The sequence below is a fragment of the Carassius auratus genome, unplaced genomic scaffold (assembly GCF_003368295.1).
Source record: "Carassius auratus strain Wakin unplaced genomic scaffold, ASM336829v1 scaf_tig00217287, whole genome shotgun sequence".
Classification (NCBI taxonomy): Eukaryota; Metazoa; Chordata; class Actinopteri; order Cypriniformes; family Cyprinidae; genus Carassius; species Carassius auratus.
This window is the reverse complement of record NW_020528983.1, coordinates 6292-19979: the sequence shown is the minus strand read 5'-3', so window position 1 is coordinate 19979 and position 13688 is coordinate 6292.

The following is a 13688-nucleotide window of genomic DNA, read 5'->3' as shown; positions in this document are numbered from 1 at the left end:
CGGACGTAGAGGAGTATAATGTAAAAGGAGCTCATTCAAATACTGAGGTGCTAAACCATTGAGGGCTTTATAAGTAATAAGCAATATTTTAAAATCTATACGATGTTTGATAGGGAGCCAGTGCAGCGATGACAGGACCGAGCTAATATGGTCATACTTCCTGGTTCTAGTAAGAACTCTTGCTGCTGCATTATGGACTAGCTGTAGTCTGTTTACTAAGTGTGCAGAACAACCACCCAATAAAGCATTACAATAATCTAACCTCGAAGTCATAAATGCATGGATTAACATTTCCGCATTTGACATTGAGAGCATAGGTCGTAATTTAGATATATTTTTGAGATGGAAAAATGCAGTTTTACAAATGCTTGAAACGTGGCTTTCTAAGGAAAGATTGCAATCAAATAGCACACCTAGGTTCCTAACTGATGACGAAGAATTGACAGAGCAACCATCAAGTCTTAGACAGTGTTCTAGGTTATTACAAACAGAGTTTTTAGGTCCTATAATTAACACCTCTGTTTTTTCTGAATTTAGCAGTAAGAAATTACTCGTCATCCAATTTTTTAAAACGACTATGCATTCCATTAGTTTTTCAAATTGGTGTGTTTCACCGGGTCGCGAAGAAATATAGAGCTGAGTATCATCAGCATAACAGTGAAAGCTAACACCATGTTTCCTGATGATATCTCCCAAGGGTAACATATAAAACGTTAAGAGTAGCGGACCTAGCGCTGAGCCTTGAGGTACTCCATACTGCACTTGTAATAGATATGATACATCTTCATTCACTGCTACGAACTGATGGCGGTCATATAAGTACGATTTAAACCATGCTAATGCACTTCCACTGATGCCAACAAAGTGTTCAAGTAAAAGAATGCTGTGGTGATACACCCATGATCAGATGATAAGAGCAAATCATTTGTAACTCTAAGGAGAGCAGTCTCAGTACTATGATACGGTCTAAATCCTGACTGGAAATCCTCACAGATACCGTTTTTCTCTAAGAAGGAATATAATTGTGAGGATACCACCTTTTCTAGTATCTTGGACAAAAAAGGGAGATTCGAGATTGGTCTATAATTAACTAGTTCTTTGGGGTCAAGTTCTGTTTTTTTTATGAGAGGCTTAATAACAGCCAGTTTGAAGGTTTTGGGGACATATCCTAATGACAATGAGGAATTAATGATAGTCAGAAGAGGATCTATGACTTCTGGAAGCACCTCTTTTAGGAGCTTAGATGGTATAGGGTCTAATATACATGTTGTTGGTTTAGATGATTTAACAAGTTTATACAATTCTTCCTCTCCTATAGTAGAGAATGAGTGGAACTGTTCCTCAGGGGGTCTGTAGTGCACTGTCTGATGTGATACTGTAGCTGACGGCTGAATGGTTGCAATTTTATCTCTAATAGTATCGATTTTAGAAGTAAAGTAGTTCATAAAGTCATTACTGCTGTGGTGTTGGGAAATGTCAACACTTGTTGAGGATTTATTTTTCGTTAATTTAGCCACTGTATTGAATAAATACCTGGGGTTATGTTTGTTTTCTTCTAAAAGAGAAGAAAAGTAATCAGATCTAGCAGTTTTTAATGCTTTTCTGTAGGATATGTTACTTTCCCGCCAAGCAATACGAAATACCTCTAGTTTTGTTTTCCTCCAGCTGCGCTCCATTTTTCGGGCTGCTCTCTTTAGGGTGCGAGTATGCTCATTATACCATGGTGTCAAACTGTTTTCCTTAACCTTCCTTAAGCGTAAAGGAGCAACTGTATTTAAAGTGCTAGAAAAGAGAGAGTCCATAGTTTCTGTTACATCAAGTTGTTCTGAGGTTTTGGATATGCTTAGGAATTTGGATACATCAGGAAGATAACTTAAAAAGCAGTCTTTTGTGGTAGAAGTAATGGTTCTTCGATACTTGTAACAAGAATTTACAATTTTGGCTATATGAAGTTTGCACAACTAAATAATGATCTGAGATATCATCACTTGGCTGAATAATTTTAACACTAACAACATCAATTCCATGTGACAGTATTAAATCTAGAGCATGATTTCGACAACGAGTAGGTCCTGAAATGTGTTGTCTAACACCAATAGAGTTCAGAATGTCTATAAATGCTGATCCCAATGCATCTTTTTCATTATCGACATGGATATTAAAATCACCAACTATTAAAACTTTATCTGCAGCCAGAACTAACTCGGATGTAAAAATCACCAAACCCTTTAATAAAGTCTGTATGGTACCCTGGTGGCCTGTATACAGCCAGTACAAACATAACAGGGGATTTATCATTAACATTTGTTTCTCTGGATAATGTTTTATGAAACACCCTTACTTCAAACGAGTTATACTTGAAGCCTGCCCTCTGAGAAATCCTGAAAACATTGTTATAAATTGAAGCAACTACTCCCCTGTTCCGGTTTATGCTGCCGGAAGGAACACGGAGCCGAGGATAAACAAAATAAGGCTTTTAATATATCCAACACATGGAGCACAGAGGTAGACACACGTAAGTAGCAAGTGAGTAGCGAGTAGACCCGACAAAACAGAACTGAAAGGACAAGGCATAAGTACAAGGGATAGTTGGGTAAACACAGGTGGATGGAATGACTAAATTAACGGGGACATGGAACACATGGGGAATAGAATATACACACCTGGGAACTAACCAAACCAAATACGGAAGAAAGAAACTGGGTCACAGGGGCAAAAACACACTAAAAGATTCCAGGTATGTAACAGTACTCCCCCCTCCCGGTAGGTGCGTCCTCGCACCGTAGAAACAACCGAGGGAGGCGTGGGTGGGAACTTGGGAGGAGTTTCCGGTGGAGGACAGACTCCCAGGAGGGGGCCAGAAGACAGGGACCACGGAGGAAGGAGCCAGGGAGGAGACGACGGAGGGAGGAGCCAGGAGCAGGAGGAGCCAGATGGTCCACCAGAGACCAGCCAGCACAGAGATCCATGGTGGAGTCGACGGCGGGAGGAACCATGGTGAAGGGGCCGACGACAACAGGGGGCCGACAGGCGGAGACTGCACCGGTGGGTGAGGAGCCCAAGATGGAGCAACACAGCCGCAGAGCCAGGGTGACGTCGAGGATCCGGAGGGCCTAGGTGGAGCAGAAGGCTCAGGCGACCAAGGTGGAGGCGGGGTCCTGGCAGACCGCTGTGGAGCCGGAGCGACCGAGGATGCAGGTGGAACCGGAGGGACGGAGGAGCCTGACAGAGCCGGAGGGATGGAGTGACGAGGTGGAACCAGAGGAGTGGAGTCCCGAGGCGGTGGATGGTCGACGACTGACCAAGGTGGAGCCGGAGGGACGAGGGAGCCCGGTGGAGCAGGTGGGATGCCAGGCCACAGTGGAGACTAGGGAGCTAAGAGCCAAGGCGGAGCCGCTGGGTCGAAGGACCGAGGAGGAGTCCAGGGATCAGAGGCTGGAGGCGGAGACAGGGCCTTAACGCGCCAAGGCGGAGCTGGGGACTGGCAGTCCAGCGGCGAACCATCGCGCCCAGATGGCGCGGACTGAGGGTGAGCTGCGGGACTGACTGGCACCAGCAGGGATGACGAGGAACTGGCTGGTCTAGGAGGAGGAAAGAGAGGAAGGATGGGAGGAAGGACAGGAGGATCAGGGTTGGATGGAACCAGCGGAAGTGGAGCAGAGGGACCGGCAGGTACAGGAGGAGGTGGGAGAGGGAGGCCGGGAGGGAACACAGGAGACACAGAAGATTCAGAACTGGGCGGAACCAGCGGAGACACAGAAGACTACAAGCTGGGCGGAACCATAGGAGAAACAGAAAATTCATGGCTGGGCGGAACCAGCAGAGAAACGGAAAACTCGGGGCTGGGCGGAACCAGAGGAGAAACAGAAAACTCAGGGCTGGGCGGAACCAGCGGAGAAACAGAAAACTCAGGGCTGGGCGGAACCAGCGGAGAAACAGAAAATTCATAGCTGGATGGAACCAGGGTAAATGGAGCAGAGGAAATGACTGGAGGAGGTAGGAGTGGGAGATTGAGAGGGTATATAGGGGAATCAGGGCTGGACGGAACCAGCGGAGAAACAGGAATATTAGGGATTACCTCCATAGACCAGTCGATCAGATCCTGAAGTTGCTCCATATTACCCGAGACCGTCGTGGATGTGTGGGCAGGGCTTTCCTCCACACCCTTGATCTCCACGAGGACTCCCACGATGCACGGTGTTGCCGGCTCGCACACCTGGTCAGTCGCGCTCTCGAGATCCTGCTCCATGTCACTGGATGGCTCAGGCTCTGTGGCTGCGGTGGGCTCTGGCTCCATGTGGCGGGATGGTGGCTGGCTGGTCTCTGGGTCGGGAGTGGGACTGGCGAGATCCTCCATGGGGCAGACGGTGAGAGGTGAGCCATTTCTCGCCAGAATCCACTCCACGAATGCGGCAAATTCCTCCCGAGGACCATCTTCGGGCGACAACGCTCTGCACTTGGAGCTCAGGCTGGTGTTGTAGAAGGTGCAGAGCGTGTAGTACGGGTAGCTGGTGGCATCAGCTAACAGAAGAAACCATCTGGTATGGTCCTTGAGAGAACGTCCTTCCTGCTCCAGCAGGAGGAGGAGGAATTCGGGGCTATAGAGGGGATCCATCGAAACTACGAAAAGAAAAGACTGTGAAAAAACAGAATACAAAACTGAGGGAAACACGCAATTTTTAACTTTGTAGGTCGGGTCTTCTGTTACGGTTTACGTTGCCGGAAGAAACACGGAACAAGGATAAACAAAATAAGGCTTTTAATGTATCCAACACATAGAGCACAGAGGTAGACACACGTAAGTAGCAAGTGAGTAGCGAGTAGAGCCGACAAAACAGAACTGAAAGGACAAGGCATAAGTACCTGGGAACTAATCAAACCAAATACGGAAGACAGAAACTGGGTCACAGGGACAAAAACACACTAAAAGAGTCCAGGTATGTAACATCCCCCTTTGCCTTTTAGACGTGGCTCGTGTTTATAACAGTAATCTTGGGGGGTGGACTCATTTAAAATAATGTAATCATCAGGTTTTAGCCAGGTTTCTGTCAAACAGAGCACATCTATATTATGATCAGTTATCATATTATTTACAAAAAGTGTTTTCGTAGAAATGGATCTGATATTCAATAAGCCAAGCTTTATCATTTGTTTATCCATATTGCATTTGTTTTTTATTTGTTGAACCTAAATTAAATTGTTAACTTTAACTTGGTTTGGACATTTTTTGTATTTTCTAGTTTGGGGAACAGACACAGTCTCTATAGTGTGATATCTAGGTGAAAGAGTCTCTATTGGCTGAGAATTAACTGACCTCTGCGATGGGAGGCAGCTAGCAGACGGTCAGTTTAGCCATTCTGTCTGCTTCCTGACCTTGGCCCCAGTTAGTCAAGTATGAACTCTAAGACTATTTGCCATATTTCTAGAGAGAAGAGTGGCGCCACCCAAGGAGGGATGAAGACCATCTCTTTTCAACAGGTCAGGTCTGTCCCAAAAGCTCGTCCAATTGTCTATGAAACCTATGTTATTCTCTGGGCACCACTTAGACATCCAGCCATTGAGTGATGACAATCTGCTATGCATCTCATCACCACGGTAAGCAGGGAGGGGACCAGAGCACATTACAGTGTCTGACATCGTGCTTGCAAGTTCACACACCTCTTTAAAGTTATTTTTAGTGATCTCCGACTGGCGAAGTCGAACATCATTAGCACCAGCATGAATAACAATCTTACTGTATTTACGTTTAACATTTGCCAGCACTTTTAAATTTTCCAAGATGTCAGGCGCTCTGGCTCCCGGTAAACATTTGACTATGGTGGCTGATGTCTCTATATTCACGTTCCGTACAATAGAATCACCAATAACTAGAGCACTTTCATCAGGTTTCTCAGTGGGTGCATCACTGAGTGGGGAAAACCTGTTTAATGTTTTGATTGGAACAGAAGAGCGGTGTTTTGACCCACGACTACGCTGCCTCACCGTCACCCAGTTGCCCTGCTGCAGGGGCTCTGTTTCCGGAACCGAACAATGTACAGGAATCCCTGATCTAGACGCATCCAAAGCCGTATCTAGAGCCCTATCATTCTTACTGTCCTCAATTAAAGTTTGTATGCGTGTCTCTAATTCTGAAATCTTCTCTGTCAGCCTAACTATTTCCCTGCATTTATCACATGTGAATCCCTCATCAGCGACAGAGGCAGATAAACTGTACATGTGGCAAGAGGTGCAAGTAACAATACTCACCGTGCTTGATGAAATATTCTTACTGCGGTTGTTTGATGAACATGTGAAAAACTGAAGCGAGTGAGAGGAGAGGAGAAAAGAAAACGCTAATGACAAGCTAACGAGTGCTAATGCTTTGCAGGTGTACTGCACTCACGGAAAAGTGAACGATCAAAGTTAATCTGATAAGATTGGTCGATAATATCAGAAGTATGGTGTGAATTAAGATATATTTTACCACTTTAAAAAAGAATAATCAACACAGCCCAAATAATCACAGGCTGCTCACTGAATCACAGGTTCCCTCCCTGGAACCACTTAATTGGCTCTGTCTCGCTCTCCTCTCCACCTGAAGCTGGTTTGTGGTGAGCGCACTGGCGCCATTGTCCTGTGGCTGCTTTCGCATCATCCAAGTGGATGCTGCACAGTGGTGGTGTTTGAGGAGAGACCCCTCACATGATTGTAAAGTGCTTTGGGTGTACAACAATATACAATAAAGTGCAATTTAAATGCATTATTCATTCATTCATATGAATGATAAAAGGAGTTGAAAGCATTGCTCACTCCCATTATCTCTCAAGGACCAAGCATGCATTGCTCACTCCCATTATCTCTCAAGGGCCAAGTGGATGCTGCACAGTGGTTGTGTTTGAGGAGAGACCCCCAACATGATTGTAAAGTGCTTTGGGAGTACAACAATATACAATAAAGTGCAATGTAAATGCATTATTCATTCATTCATATGAATGATAAAAGGAGTTGAAAGCATTGCTCACTCCCGTTATCTCTCAAGGACCAAGCACGCATTGCTCACTTCCATTATCTCTCAAGGGCCAAGCACGCATTGCTCACTCCCATTATCTCTCAAGGGCCAAGTCTTCTTTGAAGCTCTTATGAAATAACAAGGGAGAAAATACTGTCAAGTTCAAAACTATGATTACATAAATATTAATGGTAACACTTTTACAATAAAATTTTATTTGTTAGCACTGTGCCAGCTCAGTTTTTCAAGATCAGTTTTAATTGTGTAACTGTTAATAGATTTGAACAAAGAAATAAAGTGTGACTACGCACAGGCCATATTGATTGCAAACACAAAAATAATACGAGTAAAGAAAGTGCGGTACTTATTAAAATAACCACCCTTTACTTAAATATACGAACACAGAAAACTGCTGTTAACATGTTAATATAACATTTCCCAGTCTATGACTAGTAAAATAATGGCAACTTACTCTGATGAACATGACCCTCCTCAGAGTGGCTGCGTCATCTTCTTGTGTGACAGGTATCAGCGTTAAGGCACAATACTGCCATCTGGGAGCTCAACCAGGTAGTGAAGCTGGAGTATTTACATGTGTTGTTATCATGAGAGAACTGTTCATTTTTCAAGAGTTCACACTTACATATAATTAGCTGAAGTATTATAATGCATATTTGGCATGCTGTCTAGGGAAGGGGCTCCGAGCTCGGGAATGGCCCGAACCTAGAGTACCCCCCCCCCCTGTATATGTAAAAGTGTAAAATTAACTCTAGTGGAGGAGATGGGGTGGAGGGGGGATGCTGATAAACAGTCAATGGAGACAGGTAGGCTAATTCAGCTGTATTTATACCCTAAGGTTGATTATTTTGGTTATATTAGGTATATTAGGTTGCTAACTAGGCTAAGTATCTGACGTGCTCCTCCCAAACCTTGTTATGAAACTGCATTTCACGAGTTCACACTTACATATAATTAGCTGAAGTATTATAATGCATATTTGGCGTGCTGTCCGGGGAAGGGGCTCCGAGCTCGGGAATGGCCCGAACCTAGAGTACCCCCCAAAAAGCAATAGCAGAAAGGACAGCCGCCAGACTAAGGACCCCCCCCCCACAATAGCGTTGAGATCTGGCGGGGTCTGATATTTAGAAAGTCAGCTGGTTGGCAGGTCGGAAGAGCCTATGTACTCCAGTGGGAGCAACTTTACCTATTTGGAGAGATAGGCCCTACCGGCTGCTTGTGTCGGACTATGTGATTTGGGGCGCCCGGTCGGGAGGGCTCGAGCCGTTGCACAAACAGAGCACCTCACTGCATTGGAACGGATGAGCACTACCGGCCGATAGCGGAGGAGCAACGTGATTGGATAGCACAACCAGGAGGGCCCGAGTTGCCTCGACTGGAATAGGTCATGTGTTGGCGTACGGGCCCTACTGGCTGATGAGCCCCTGCTAGTCAGTGGGCAACCAGGGCAGATAACTGACCGAGAGGACCCATGAAGCCTCCGACTGGAGATCAAGACTCAGGACGACGGACGTGTAGGTCCTCTCAGTTGAGCAGATAAACAGGCTTTGGGCCGCCAACAAAGAGGACTCTTGCAACACCCGACGGGAGATCAATACTCACGGCATCAGATAGATAAGACCTGTTTGAGGGCAGCAAGAAAAGAAAACCCGACCGGGAGCACTCTCGCCGACATCTGACACGAGCACAATACTCAGCGGCATCAGACGGGTAAGCCTCACCAGGCGGGGGGAAAAGATTTGGACAGAGTTTGGCGGGAGGTGGAGACTCTTGTCGTCGACAGCGAGTACTGTCACCCGTCAAACAGGAACGAAAAGTTAGGTGGCCGTGAGACTCTCGCCGACGTCCGATGGGAGCTCAATACTCATGGCACCGAACGGGTAAGCCTCCCGACCGTAGCATGGAAAAGTAAAGTTTATGTGGCTGGGAGACTCTCGCCGACGTCCGATGGCAGCTCAATACTCAAGGCACCGAACGGGTAAGCCTCGCCGACCGTAGAAAGGAAAAGGTAAGGTTGTCTAGCCGGGAGGCTCTCACCGACGTCCGATGGGAGCTCAATACTCAAGGCATCGAACGGGTAGGCCTCTCCGGACGTAAGACGGAAAGGGTAAAGTTGTGTTGCCAGGAGGCTCTCACCAGCGTCCGATGGGAGCTCAATACTCAAGGCATTGGGCGGGTAAGCCTCGCTGACTGTAGGAGGAAAAGGTAGGGGTGTGTGGCCTGGAGGCTCACGCCAGCATCCCGTGGGAGCTCAATACTGTCGGCATCGTATGGGTAAGCCTTTTTTGACCAAAGGATGAAAAAAGTTGTCTATCTGTGAGACTCTTACCAACATCCGACGGGAGCTCAATACTCACGGCATCGAATGGGTAAGCCTCGCCGACTGTAGAAAGGAAAAAGTAATGTGGTCTAGATGGGAGACTCTCACCGATGTCTGATGGGAGGTAAATACTCACTACATCCAACGGGAAAGCCTCTCCGAACGTAAGACGGAAAGGTAAAGTTGTATGGCCAGTATTTGGCCAGAAAGTTAAGGAGGGTTTTTTTTTTTTTTTTGGATCAACCGGGAGCACTCTTGCAGTGACTGACAGGGGTTCAATACTAAGAACAATTTGGTTGTCTAAAGGGTAGACGCTATGAGGATTACTGCATAATTGTTTAACAAATCCAATGAGCTGCTTCCGATATCAAGTCAGAAAATCTTGGTGCAGTCATTGTATTTGAGAAATTAAGCGTACAAAAATAAATAGAATTTCCTGTGCCAGTGTACCCCAGATGAGTGCAATGAATCAGCGATATGGCCATTGTCAATCATCATCTTGTCAGTGCGTGAGATTGACGATACGTATCGACGATGTAATCATGCTTGGGTGGAGGAAGAGAGAGACTCTGTTCTTGTCATGGCATGACTTTTTGCTGTTTTAAGCTATGCAGGTGAAAGAAAGAGAGCCTATGGAATCACCGATAGTCTAAAAGAATATATACTTTCAGATGCACTGATAAACTGATGTTAGGTATAAAATGTTTATATTTAAAACAGCTAGTTCATGTAATCGGGTACTACTGTCATCTCGCTTGTCTGTGAAAAATTTGCCGCATCTGCACGGAAGTTATCTATCTAAATGATCGGTAAATCGGTCAATGGTGAAACAATAGAGGATTTAATTTGTAACAGAAATGAGTCGAACCAGACAAATTAAAGAGTCTATCAAAGCTGTATGCATTGAAACCCGAGAGCCGAATTCTTCAGGAAGTCATAAATCAGTTCTAGTGCCACAAGAACCAAGCAAGATGACCAACCAACTTGTTCACACAACAGCTTTCAACATGAACACCACTAGAGCAATTATTAGGGCTCAAGCCTGGAGGGCGAGAGCCCTATTGTTTTCCTTAGGATTACTTTTTATTATTAGGGCTCAAGCCTGGAGGGCGAGAGCCCTATTGTTTTTCTTAGGATTATTTTTTATTATTATTAGGGCTCAAGCCCGAAGGGGCGAAGAGCCCTATTGTTTTTCTAAGGATTATTCTTCTTCTTATTATTATTTTTTTTATTTTTTATTAAACCTTCCGGGGGTTTTTGGAGGCCTTAACATGCTCAAAAACTCTTGAAAATTGGCACACACATTGGAATCTGCGGCCATCAGGACGCCACAGAGACTGGGACCCGGGCGTGGCACAGGGGCTCTACAGCGCCCCCTGGAACACCGTCAGAAATCTTGAACCATAGCTCACACACACTTTCATGTATTTATATGAAACTCAGTACACTTATAGATCTCATTGAGCCGAACAACTTTCGCACTCTATGTCATAGGCTCCGCCCAACAGGAAGTCAGCTATTTAGGGCTGTTTATAAAAAGCATGCTCTGGAATTTGATATACTTGTCATAGGTCTTTTACTTGATTGCCACCAAACTTGGTCAACATGATCTCAAGACATTGGGGATGGAAAATTGCGAGGGGATTTTTGATATCTCGAACGGTTTGCCCGTGGCGAGGCGTTGAAATTATGGCGAGAAATGAGAAACAGGAAATGTCTAATAACATCCACATACATTTCCTGAATTTGATCAAACTTCATTGGTTTGTTCGTTGTATGATACTGATCGTATATATGTGACTATTAAGAGTCAACATTATAGCGCCACCAACTGGCAGCAGAAAGTGTGTCATTTTCCAAATGCTTTGAATTCAGCATCTTATTTTTACTCTATTTACTTAAAACTTCATTAGAATAATGACAAAACACGGCCGATGTAAATCTGTTGTGGGGATATTGATATCTGATATAGTGTTGCCATGGCAACGTGTCAAACTTGAATGTTCTGTTATGGTGAGTTTGAGGCAGACAACAAGCTCAGATTTACATAAAACTCAAAACACATATCAGTATTAGTGATAGCTAGACAATGGCAAAAGCTTTTAAAAGGGCGTGAAGGAGGCACTCTGTAGCGCCACCTTTTGTCAAAAGTGGGGGGGTTAGTTTTAGCTACAGACACCAAACTTGGTACATAAATTGTTCTTTTCAAGACGGACAACTTTCTAATTCACAGTCATCAGCTACGACCAACAGGAAGTCGGCTATTTTGATTTGAATATTTAAATTGAGCTCTGATTTAATGCATACTCCTCACAGGGGAAGTACACTATACACACCAAACTTTGTCTACATGAAGAAAAACCATTGAGGAACTTAAATTGCGAATGGATTTTGGTTAGCTTGAACGGTTTTGTCGTGGTGAATTTTTGAAATGACAGTAAAAAGGGAAACATTAATTGTCTTGTATGTTTAAATTGCAGCTTCCAAACACTTCAAAGCATTTTTTTATACAAAGATCAAATCATTCTGAGGAAATATGCATAGTTTCACGACTTTACAACACTGTATGGATAAAAGAAAATTAAAAAACTGTCAGACTTCTCAACTGACATGATCTCACTCTGGCCACCCTGTCTGTGTCAGGGAAGGGAGGGAGAGAGGGAGGGGCAGTGTGAGGGGGTTGGTGACTGTGACAGTGTGTGTGGACTGTAGGGAGGGGCTGTCTGGCAGAGAGAGAGAGAGAGACCTAATCATCCCTTTAATAATCAGGAAAAAAAAATCTGTATTTTAAATTGTTATTGTTTTTGTTGTTGCTAATGGTGGTGTTTTTTCCTTTCATTACAGGTTAAGAAATCTCTTAGGCCTTATCCTTTTCTGACAGTTTTAGGGATTTAAAAACATCCTAAGAACCCTAATTTGTGCTGCAAATAATAATTTCAAACTCATTTGATACTGACCTATGAAAAACTGTGACGTGACATGACATTTATTAATCTCATGGATGTAACAGTAAAACTCTTCAACTGACAGATAAAGCTGCAATGCAAGCAAAACTATTTCACAAATGCTTATAGGTCATTAAAATCATTACAAAACACTAATACATTATTTAAGGATTTGGTAACACTGTAAAATAATGTCTAATTTGTTAACATTATGCAGTATAACATAGTATGCAGTCTTCGTAGGGCACCAACTCCCAGAGGGGGCACCATCCCAGTTGCTCAAAAAAAAAAAAAAAAAAAAAAAAAACATGCGTCATTCTCCCATCCGCGCTCGCGACCGCTCACACCTCATGTTTGCAGCTGAATGTTCGTAATTGATGGATGGACATCTATGCCTGGGTATAGGACATCAGCAATCCGGCACAGAGAAAAGAAAACTAAAGAAAATAAAACAGGCATAAAGTTGTCTTGACATTGGACTTTCTAGAGTCTCAAATTTAGGGCCGGTCTCTAAAGTTACATGTGATATTGTTATACACTTTTCAAACGTCAGTAGCATTTGAAGAGAATGACTTACAGTCATAAAAACAACTGTAATTGTTGATCTAGGTGACAGCTATAATGCACAATTAAATTGAATGTTTGATATTTATTACAACAAACTGTAAGTCATATGTAAATTATGCAACTTTTTCACATGGGCTCAAATGCAAATTTGAAGCTCAATAGCATTTGAGAAGAAAGACTTGCAGTCACAAAGCAATTGTAATGTGTTCATATAGGTGTCAGCTACAATGCACACCTTATACATTTTTTATAAATATTAAAATAAAGTGTTACTAAAGTTATATATATTGTTCTGTGTATGTGATTTCAAAGTCTAGATTGGTCGGATTAACCCTTTAACTGCCGCATCCCTTAAAACTGATTGTCAGAGGGTTACTGTAAATGCTTATGCCCGCTGGGCACAGTTATCCTGATGCCACCGGGGTGGCGTTGCACTGATGGCTTGAGCCCGACATCGCTGCTTGCAGCTATATTTATTATTATTATTAGGGCTCAAGCCTGGAGGGCGAGAGCCCTATTGTTTTCCTTAGGATTATTTGTTATTATTATTATTATTATTATTTTTCTTCAAGGTTTCGGGGGCTTTTGGGGCCCTTAACATGCTCAAAAACTCTTGAAAATTGGCACACACCTTGGAACCTGCGGCCATTAGGGCCGGGCAGAGTCTGATACACGGGCGTGGCACAGGGGCTCTACAGCGCCCCCTGTAGTACCGAGGGCCATATATCATGCATACTTGCACGTATACATATGAAACTTGGTACATATATATAACTCATCAAACCAAACAACTTTCACACTGCATGTCATAGGCTCCGCCCAACAGGAAGTTGGCTATTTAGGGTTTATT